This window comes from Diceros bicornis, chromosome 21 (genome assembly GCF_020826845.1).
Source record: "Diceros bicornis minor isolate mBicDic1 chromosome 21, mDicBic1.mat.cur, whole genome shotgun sequence".
Lineage (NCBI taxonomy): Eukaryota > Metazoa > Chordata > Mammalia > Perissodactyla > Rhinocerotidae > Diceros > Diceros bicornis.
This window is the reverse complement of record NC_080760.1, coordinates 26,691,462-26,703,469: the sequence shown is the minus strand read 5'-3', so window position 1 is coordinate 26,703,469 and position 12,008 is coordinate 26,691,462.

Below are 12,008 nucleotides of genomic sequence, written 5' to 3'. Positions count from 1 at the left end.
TATTTCAATATCAATAACCAAAATAAAATTTAATATGGGGATTTTTATATGGAATTGATTAATTTTGATTTCTTTCTGATGCTTTCAAATTAAAGTTAAAAGTTAAGCTAAATTAAATTTTAGATGACTTCACTAAAAAGTAATTTAAATGCAATTTAATTAGAAATTCTGATTTTGGCAGATGCTTTTGAGTTGATAAGTTAAAATGGAGTGTGAGGAATAAGCTAAATGATACTAACAATGATATTTAAAATGCTTTTAGTGTGAAAAAAGTAGAAAACGTCATTTAAAAGTATTATGAAATAAATCAGAAGTAGGTGAAAAATCTTGTCCCGTATCATATACTGAAGTTGTGATTTCTAATCAGCAACCATTGAAATAGGCAAACTTTCCTGTAGAAAGAATCCATACTCTTTATACCAAAGAGGAAAACTATTCTAAATTTTGAATATATCAAAAAAGTGATTAGGAATCTTTTTATGTTGATATCTGTTTTGCCAAGCTTTTAATATTTTTAAAATTCTTTCATCACATCCTCAGAGTATATTAACCAGCAAATGGCATACAATATTTAATATATAATGTGGTTACTCCTATTGTGTCCTATTTCATTTTTCTACTTAACTCATACTAACCATGTGTTCTCTTCCAAATTACAGTACTGTAGTACTGTCCGGATATGTCTACTTCCTTTATATCTAGTCTTCTTATAACAAGTTAACTATATATGTAAGTATGTACAAATATATATATATACACACATATCCATATATAATATGATATTCAATATTAAAAATATATGTATAATTTTTCTATATATTTCACCATCAGTAACAGAAATAAAACAATTGTGTTCAAGATGCTAAATATTAATGTTAAATTGCATTCATTTAATTTGGCAAATTTGGCAAATTGGTCGTTAAACAAATTGATCATTTGGCTAATCAGCTTTAGGAAAGTTGATATTTCAGCTAATAGCCTGCTTTTCTGTCACATAATGCCGAAATTTTCTAAAGAGCCAAGCACTATAATTTGCATATATAGATTTTGACTCAACTCCTGTTGAATGAATAAGCATCTTTGACATTTCTCCCTTTAAATAGTGCTTATTTATCTGATAAATCAATGTCCTGAAAAAAATCACACCAGTGATATTTTTAATCTTAAATTAGTAACATAAACGGATGGGATAATATGACTATAAATAATTATAACTAATGGAAATTTATATAACCAAAAGGTCAACTTGGAACCAGAAAAAGTGGTTATGTACTTTACATAACTAATTATTTACATTGTATTCATCTTTAGAATCTTTAAACCTTTACAATACAGACTCAACATGGAACATGGACTTGGGGAACCGAGAAAGGAGAACCCTTATTACTAAGTGCTTCTTTTTTAAGTTTTTAAAAAAATTTAGCTCCAACAAAACCTTGCCTATTGGGCCAGCATCATGGGCCTATGACCTGTGCAGTCTCATAGGGCCCCATGCTTGGTTTAATGCCCTGCTATCATCATTTTGAAATCCTTAATACTCTTTGAATGAAGGAATCCCTATTTTCACTTTGCCTTGGATCTCACAATTATGTAGCTGGTCCTGCCTGCCTTTGTGATGAAAAAAGAGACAGATTTTAAACTTGTTAATCCCTCGGTTTAAAAGCAATAAGAAAGTGACATGGAGTTAGTAGGAAGTCTTGCAGGACTAGAAAAAATAAGGAATTCACTTGTAAATTCACTTACCTTGGAAAATGAGCTGTGTGCTGGAGCCTGATTTTGAATCTAGCTCTAATTGTGAGAGATGGTGAAGAAAATGAGGTACCTACAAAACAACAGTTTGCCTTCAACAAATACTCAGTGTCCTAGACATTAAGAATATGGCAGTAATTAAAAAAAAAATCCCTGTCCTCATGGAACTTACATTATTAGTGGAGATAGACAATAAACAGGATAAATGAGTAAAATACATAGTATGTTAGAAAGTAATACATGCTAGAGAAAAAAAAACAAAGCAGGGAAGAATATAACGTGTGTGTGTGCGCGCGCGTTGTGTGTGATGAAATTTTAGACACGATGACCAGGAACTTGTCACAGAGAAGGAGAATTTTGAGTAAAGACCTGAAAGTCTGAAGTGTGTCACTTAGCCATGTGGACATCTAGGAGAAGAGCATTCCAGGCACCTGGAAGAAGAAATGCCAATGCCTTGAGGAGGGAGTATGCCTGTGATCTAAGGAGGAGGGAAGCTAGAGTGGCTGGAGTGAACAAGTAGGGTGGTAGAAGATATGAGGTCAGAGAATTAACAGGGGGAGGAGCAGGCCATGCAGGATCATGGATTTGACTCCAAGCGAAATGGGAATCCACCGTAGAATATTGAGTTGAAATGTGACATGATCCAATTTATGTTTTCACAGAAATACCCAGCTGCTGTTTTGTTGCACTGGGCAAGGGCAGATGCAGGGAGATCAATTAGAAGGCTAGTGCAAATAGTCCAGACAAGAATAATGGTAGCTCAGACCAGGAAGTTAGTGTTGGTAGTGTGAAGTGGTCAGATTCTGCATGTATTTGAAAGCTGGGTTAACAGGATTTTCTGACAAGGAGTATGTAAGGTAAGAGAAAAAAGGAGGAGTACAACATGATTGCAAGGGTTTGGGCCTCAACATCTAGAAGTGTGGGGGCCATTAACTGTGCTAGTGAAGAGTGTGGAAGGAGTGGATTTGGAAGAGTGTATCAAGAGTTCATCTTCATACATATCAAGTTTGAGACCTATTCGACATCCAAGTGGAGATGTAAAACAGGCAGTTTGATTTTTGAATCTGAAGTGCAGGGAAAAATCGAGGCTAGAGATAACAACCTGAGAATCATGAGCATATATTTTAAAGACAATGAGACCCAATATGATCCTCTAAAGAATAGAATATAGATGGAAACATGAAAAGATCTAAAGACTGAGCCTTGGGAAACTCTAATATTTAGTAGTAGGAAAGATGAGGAGAAACAAGGAAAACCAACTGAGAAAGAGTGGTTAAAAAGGTAGCAGAAAAAATCAGATGAGAGGATTGTCTGGGAATCCAAGTAGAGGAGTATTTCAAGGAGGAAGAAATAGTAACTATGAACTGTTGCTGCTATGACAAGAAGATGAGCACAGGGAGTTGCCTTGCAATTTAACATGTGGAGCTCATTGGAGACTCTGATAAGAGCAGTTTTAGTACAGTGGTGGGGTGGAATCCTGATCGGAGTGGATTCCAGAGATAATTGGGGACCATCTTGGAGTCCGTCTGCCACAATAAGACAGAAGAGTTGGAGAGTCAATAGACCAGGGAAAAAATAAAGTCACTGCAGGGAGCCAATAAGGCCAGTGGTCTTGAATTAAAATGACATCAATGAAAATGGTATTGTTTTTTTCTCCAGCTACTTTGAGGTGTGCAGGAGCAGGCATGAGAGTAGGCAGCTTTGGGAAAGTTAGTGGATTTACTCACTAGCTTTAGTCACCTGCCTACACTAAGATAACACTGTCAGCAGCATTCTCAAATAAAAAGTCAGAAAACTAGAAAGATGTAAAAGGGGTAAGAGCTTTTAAAACCTACTGATAGAACAAATCTTTGTTCTCAAGAAAGCATGTGGGTTTTGTTTTGTGTTTTAATGCCTTGGGAATTTTTGTTTCCATTGTTTGAAGAAGACAGTTGTTATTTTGGGGGAGGGCACACTCATTTCTCCCTTTTTAACGTCACCATCCCAATTTCTCCTTTGTGGAATAACCTCTTCCCCAGTAGATATAGTCTGTTGAGCCAACGTGTGTGTGTGTTGGGGGTGGGGGTCCCTCCAACGCAGTCATTGTGTTAGAAGTGCCCTGACCAGACTGTTCACACAAGGACTATTCCTGAGGTTCCTTCCTTACAGTCTGAGAAAGTACCTGGGTTCCTACCTGTTTTCCACATTTTGATTTGCCAGGTTTCCTGGTGATAATGTGAGTTGCACATACTCTTCCTATAAATTTTCTTTGGCTTAAGTTTGCCAGTCAGTTACTGATGTTTGCAACCCCCCAAAATTCTAATTAAGATAACATTTTAATCAGTAAATCAGGCTTTAAAAGGGGCAGAGGCAATTTTGTATTCTCCTCTCTTTGTTTCTCTTATTTTCACATTTGGTTATTTGGCAGGATGGAAAAGGTCTGACATTATATCCACTATGCAATATTTGATAAAAAGGCATATTCAACTGTGTAAAAGCTCTAGATGTTTGTAGCAAGCAGTGTCATCATTGCTGTCTTCTACAGCAGAAGTACTTTTGTCTTAAACAAATTCTAGAAAACAAATACATTAGTAACAGTGAATGAGCCTTACTGGTGTCTAGCTACATAGACTGATAGTGGAAATTAGCCCTATATGGCTGCTCAGAAGTTTGGTGTGCATGCTTATTTTTGATTATGTATGAATTGAAAGAAACAAATCACCTTATTATGGTATAACTTGTTTGAAAGCCCTAGAAATTGAGACAGACCATTTTGAAAAATGCAGCACTGATTAAGATGACTTAATAAGGTGAAGGATCATTGTGGCAAAGTTCTCGGAGGGCTGAATCACTTGGTAATTCTTAATTTTTCCAAAACTCAAATAAGAAATTTAAATATGGAAGCTATATTAACCCCAATTTTTCCTAGACACAAAGCCATTAAAACCTTCCTTCCCCAAATAACTATCTACATGGTAGGATAATCCTAGTTGAGAAGACATTTCCTAGTACATAATTGAGAACCAACCAACATCCTATGAGTCCACAGCAAATAGTAATAACTGTTTTGAAGCAGACAAAAAGCTTTTAATCTTGACTTTATATTAGGAAACACTCCACAGTATTTCCTGGCCAAGTAGGTGCTGATAATTAGCAGTTGATATCACTTTGAAAATAGGTTGAACAATATAATGGTCATGTTCACTTTATCAACAAAGTATTTATTGTGCACCTACTATCTGCCCAGCATTCTGTTAGGTGTATTAAACTAAATTTAAGTGAACTCAAATAGAATGTTACTTTTAATTTGTATTTTTCACTAAGAAGCATTTATGTATGTATTCATTCATTCCTTCAATCAATAAATATTTACTAAGGACCCTTTATTATCAAAAATAGTTCTCGGTAATAGAGACACATCAATGAACAAGACATACAAAGTCCTTGCTCTCATGGGCTTATAGTCAAGTAAGAATGTTTCAACAGGGGAAATAGCTAAAGCAATTGTCTAAAATAGGGAATGAACTTGGAATGACCAGGAACTGGAAAGATATAAAAGAGAGGTCCAATTTCATTCTTTTGCATGTGAATATCCAGTTTTCCCAACACCATTTATTGTAAAGACTATCTTTTCCTCATTGAGTATTCTTGGCTCCTTTGTCAAATATCAGTTGACTATATATGCATGGATTTATTTCTGGGCTCTCCGTTCTATTTCATTGGCCTATGTGTCTGTTTTTCTGTCAGTTCCATACTATTTTGATTACTATAGCTTCATAGTATAGTTTGAAATTAGGAAGTACGATGCTTCCAGCTTTGTTCTTCTTTCTCAAGATTGCTTTGGGGTCTTCTGTGGTGCCATATGAATTTTAGGATTGTTTTTTCTATTTCTGTGAAAAATGCCATTGGAATTTTGATAGGGATTACACTGAATCTGTAGATGGCTTTGGGTAGTAAGAACATTTTAACAATATTCATTCTTCCAATCCATGAACATGGGATATCTTTCCATTTATCTGTTTCTTCTTCAATTTCTTTCATCAATGTTATATAGTTTTCAGTGTACAGATCTTTTACCTCCTTGGTTAAATTTATTCCTAAGTATTTTATTGTGGGGGCTACGGTAAATGGGATTTTTTTCTTTATTACTCTTTTAGATATTTTGTTGTTAGTGTATAGAAATGCAACTGATCTTGTATGTTGATTTTATATCCTGCAACTTTACTGAATTTATTTATTAATTCTATCAGTTTTTTGGTGGAGTCTTTAGGGTTTTCTGTATATCCAATCATGTCATCTGCAAACAGAGACAATTTTATTTCTTCCTTTCCAATTTGGATGCCTTTTATTTCTTTTTCTTGCCTAATTGCTCTGGCTAGGACTTCCAGTACTATGTTGTATAGGAGTGATGAGAGTGGGTGTCCTTATCTTGTTCCTGATTTTAGAGGAAAATTGTAATTATGTAACTAATGTTATTGTGGTAATCATTTTACAATATATACATATATCAAATCATCATTTTGTACACCTTAAAATTACACAATGTTATATGTCAATTACATCTCAATAAAGCTGGAAAAAATTTTTTATCAAGTGGAATAACCCAATGACATATCAATAACAAGTGCCTGTGGCCACATTTTTAAATGATGGCTTGGAATTCATCCCTTTGCTCTCTTCCCTCCTTTTCAAAATAAATGACAAATAAGATTGAATGAGAAAAAAAAACTGGAAAGGAAAAAAAACTAGTGTTACTGGAGATAGCAAATGAGGAGGAAAGGAGCATGAGATGAGTTTGGAGAGAGAGGCAGGGACAAGATCAGTTAGGCTTTTGGGACTCAAGTAAGGAGTTGTCCAGTTTAAAATGGAGGTGGGTGAGCTGATTGATTCTTCTTTCAGAAAATGCACTGAATGTACCTGCTTTGTGGTGAGAAATTAAATTGGGGACAAGAACAGAAACCAGACTGGTTAGGATGCTATTGTGGTGGTCTAGACTAGAAATGATGAAGATGGAACTAGAATGGCAATACTGGAATTGTTAAGAAATGGGCAGATTCCTGGATTTGGGGTGGAGATAGCACTGCTATTTACTTTTGGAATTATATTTTGGAATGGGTTTTCAGGGTAAGGGAAGCCTAGAATGTCCCGGGTTTTGGGCATTAACATCTAGGTGGATGGTGGATCATTTACTATGATGTGGAAAGGCTGGAGGAGGTGCAGTTTAGAGCAGGGGATCCAGACTCCTGATTTGTCCCACTTTAGTTTGAGATGCTGATTAGGAGAAGGGTTGCCTAGAGGCTAAGAGCACAGGCTTTGGAGGCAGACTTCCTGGGCTCCGTTCTTCACTCTGCAACTCAGTAGCCGGGAAACCTTGGACAAGCTACTTAACATCTTTATGCCTCAGGTTTCTTTTTATGTAAAATGAGAATAATATAGAACTTACCTGATAGTGCTGTTTTGAGAAGTAAATTACTTAGTAAATGTAAAATGCTTAGAATAGTTCCTGGCATATGATAAGCCCTCAACAAATGCTAACTATTCTTACAAACCACGTGTGAATGCCAAGTAAGCGAACAAATAAAATGTGGGAGTTATTCATCAGCATGTAGATGAAATTTAAAGCCACAAGAATGGCGGAGATCTCTGAGGGCACATGTTCATGAACTTGGATGAGAAAAAATTACAGCTTTATTTTCACTTTCTTCTAAGTGAAAATTTTCATTCCTTTCAATTATTAATGTATTCAACAAACCACAGTAGTGTTATCAGTATTTGTGATTTGTCACCAATGGAAATCACAGATATTTTCATGTGATATTTCAATTGTTGAAGATATCTTGAAACATCATTTATGCTTATCACTACTTAAGGGAATTAGACCCATAACAAGGCCACACATGACTATAACCTTCCTGTCTCAGACGCTAGTGTATTAGTTAATGTGATGGGCACAAAGGCCACAGTGTTGTTTTTCAATAGACTACTTTTTAGAGCAGTTTTAGGTTCGCAAAATAGAGCAGAAGGTACAGAGATTTCCCATATACCCCCTGCCCCCACATATGCATAGTCTCACTCATTATCAACATCCCTTACCAGAGTGGTACCTTTGTTACAGCTGATGAACCTACATTGACACGTTGTCACCCAAAGTCCTTGGTTTAGGGTTCAGTCTTGGTGTTGTACATTCTACAAGTTTGGACAAATTTATAATGTCATGTATACCCATTAAAGTTTCATACGGAGTAGTTTCAATGCCCTAAAAATCCTCTGTACTCCTCCTAATCATCCCTCCCTACCCTCAACCCCTGGCAACCACTGATCTTTTTACTGTCTCTGTAGTTTTGCCATTTCCAGAATATCATACATTTGGAATCACATAATATGTAGCCCTTTCAGATTGGTTTCTTTCACGTAGTAATATGCATTTAAGTTTCTTCCATGTCTTATCATGGGTCGATAGCTCATTTCTTTTGAGTGCTGAATAATATTCTATTGTCTGGATATACCACAGTTCATTTATCCATTTACCTACCAAAGGACGTCTTGGTTGCTTCTAAGTTTTGGCAATTACAAATAAAGTTGTTAAAAACATCTGTGTGCAGGTTCTTATGTGCATATAAGTTTCAGCTCCTTTGGGTAAATACCAAGGATTGTGATCGCTGGATTGTGTGGTAAGAGTATGTTTAGTTTCTTTAAAAATGATCAAAGTGTCTACCAAAGTGACTGTACCATTTTGCTGTCCTACCAGGAATGAGTGAAAGTTCCTGTTGCTCCACATCTTCCCCAGAATTTGGTGTTTTCAGTGTTCTGGATTTTGGCCATTTTAATAGATGTGTAATGGCATCTTATTATTGTTTTAATTTGCATTTCCCTGATGACATAGGATGTGGAGCATCTGTTCATATGCTTATTTACCATATATATACTTTCTTTGGTGGGGTGTCTATTAAAGTCTTTGGCCCATTTTTAAATTAGGTTGTTTGTTTCCTTATTGTTGAATTTTAGGAGTTCTTTGTACATTTTGTATAACAGTCTTTAACGGATATATCTTTTGCAAATATTTTCTCACAGTCTGTGACTTGTCTTTTCATTCTCTTGACAGCATCTTTTGCAGAGCAGAAATTTAAAACTTGAATGAAGACCAGTTTATCAATTAGTTCTTTCATGGATCATGCCACTACAGTGTTTTTACTTGTAAAAATTCTTGCAAATAGCAGGGTTCTTTTTCATGCAAGAAAATCTCAAGATGAACAGATAAAATACTTTTAAAACTTGCATTTTCCATTTTACAAATTTCTTTCTTTTTTTTGTGTGTGAGGAAGATCAGCCACATCCATGCCAATCCTCCTCTTTTTGCTGAGGAAGACTGGCCCGGGGCTGACATCTGTGCCTATCTTCCTCTACTTTATATGGGACGCCACCACAGCATGGCCTGACAAACGGTGCATCCGTGCGCGCCCGGGATCAGAACCTGGGCCGCCAGCAGCAGAGTGCGCACACTTAACCGCTACGCCACGGGCTGGCCCCTAACAAATTTCTTTTCCCTAATAGCCTATAAAGCGGAACAGACTTTAATTAAGCCATGTGCGTTGAAAATGTTCAACCTGGTTTTTGGACTGGAACAGAGGAAAAATTGTTGGAGTCCGTTATCGAGAGGACATGACTGCCAATTGACACACTAACTAGACCTGGGCAATCAGAGGCTCCTCAGCCCCTCCCCTGTCCTTGGAATGTACATTCTGCCCACTGTTCCCACAGTGGGAACTGTGTTCAAGAACGCAGTCTTGAGTGAGCAAAGTGTTGTTGAGACCCATCCAGACTGAATATGAGACAGAATCCAGTAAAGGCCCTTACATAAACTCTTAAGATTCTGGTGGCCGTGTGCAGAGATCTACTCGTCTTGGAGCCACCCAACACAAGCTTTGTATATAAGTTCCCTTGCTTATCAAACCCACCACCTACCAATCTGGAGTGGCCTGCCTCTTTCTTCTGTCTCCTCTTGCCCTCTGTATACCGGGGGCCAGTTTCAGATTTCACCCAGGAAGCTTCCAAAGTTGCAGACCAACAGAAATCTAGGAGAGGTTCTTATGTCAGATGTTTTGATACACCAAAAAATTATCAAAATATCTTAACATTTTGAAATAAACAATGGAGGAACTGACAGGCTCACTATTCCCTTTGAGTACGCACCTGGAAGAAGAACTCTTATTTCATGAATCTCTTTTGGAAACTACCAAGGCTGTTGACATGTTGGAAATGGTGAAAAGTTGTTTTATTGCTCTGTTGTTTTAAAGTTATTTTTCAAAACAAACTTCACTTAAAAAAAAAAAAGCATTATACTCCTTACATGCCTGGTCCCAGCAATATTTGGTAATATATTCGGTATTCCTACCTTAATGGAAAAGGAAGCACCTCATGATGTCATCACTTCTTGTTTTTTTACACAGAGATGCACTAGGAATTAAGACTCTACTTGCAATCCTGAGAGAAGCTTTGCCAACAACCATAAAAGTCATCAGCATTATCCTCTGATAATTCCTCTGAATTGTCACATTTAAAACATTCTCAAGAAAGACGACCAGAATATAAAGTACATCTTTACCAAATAGTTCACTGGCTTTCCCAGAGAACAAGACTTAAGTGCTTGTTTGAATTAAGGACAGTTGCTTTAATTTTTCTGAAAGAAAAGAAATTCCATGTTTGGAACACCTTGAAAAAAATGGTTTATCCGTGCACTGGCTCACGTGGCAGTTATTTTTAACCATATGAGTGAGATAAAGCTTTCATTTCAAGCTCATTATGATTTCTACTTAAAAAAAATTATGAGGTTTCTAGGATTAGCAATTGATGGGGAAGACCAGAATAGAGGCTGACATCCTTGCTAAACTTTGAAATGCGGGAGAAGACGCTTCAATCTCAGATGACTGTTGATTTCTTTAAAAAGAGAAATCTGTGGACAACTGGAAACTATTGAGGACTCTTTGAGAAGTTACTTCTGTCTTGATGGTATTAAAGCTGAACCAAAAATCCATAATCCTTTTCTTTTTGATATACAGTAGTCCCCCCTTATCTACTTGGGGGATACGTTCCAAGACCCCTAGCGGATGCCTGAAACTGCAGATCGTAGCAAACTCTACATATACTATGTTTTTTCCTATACATACATACATACCTATGACAAAGTTTAATTTATAAATTAGGCACAGTAAGAGAATATCTGAATTTCTAGCATCACTACTCTTGTGTTTTGGAGCCATTTTTAAGTAAAATAAGGGTTACTTGAACACAAGCACTGCGATACTGGGACAGTTGATCTGCTAACAGAGATGAGTACTAAGTGACTAACTGGCAGGTAGTATATACAGCATGGATGTGCTGGACAAAGGGATTATAACAGCTAGATCTTAAGTTAGCATGAGATGAGGGAAGCCATCTTAGGGAAAGGAAGCAATATTGTAACTATATATGACCCTGACTCACTAGTCTCTGTGAATACATTCTAGCCTGCAAGTAGCCTAGATGATTAAGCACCTCTCCCTTTGCAAAATACATGATCTGCTAGTTCTATGACTCTTGCTTACGTATATCTCCCAGCTGTGATAAGATGATAACTTTGTCCTCTGAATTCCCCAGGAACATCATGACCTCCAGAAAGAAAAATTCTGCGTTGGTACCCATCACAAATGACAGAAGAAAGAGATAATGTGGTGCCCTGAAGTTCGTTACACCAGATGGTCGACATCCCTAAACCCCCTCCTTCCCTGCCCATTTCCCCTGTATAACTGCCTCAAGAGTCTGTATGATTTTAAATTCGTTCTTTAGGACACTAGTCCGCCATGTTCCAATTATGCTAGCTAATCGTATAAACTTTCCTTTCTCAACCACCAGCTCATTTGCAATTGATTGGCATCGGATTGCAGCAAGCAGAACAAGCCCCTTTATGCCCGGTTACAGGATGATTCATGACCCGGGCAAGATGGAGCAGGAGGGGGCGAAATTTCATCATGCTACTCAGAATGGCGTGCAATTTAAAACTGACGAATTGTTTATTTCTGGGATTTTCCATTTAATATTTTCGAACCACTGTTGACCAAAGGTAACTGAAACCGAGGAAAGTGAACCCAGGGACAAGGGGGGACTACTGTAAACTCTATTGAAGACAGTGTCCTAGCCTGTGATCTTTGATCTTAGGAACAAATCTTATTATAGTCGAAGTTTAACTGAAAAAGCCTTTGAGAATTCTGGTGTTCTTTGAGACAAGCTTCCCTCACCTTGTAAAA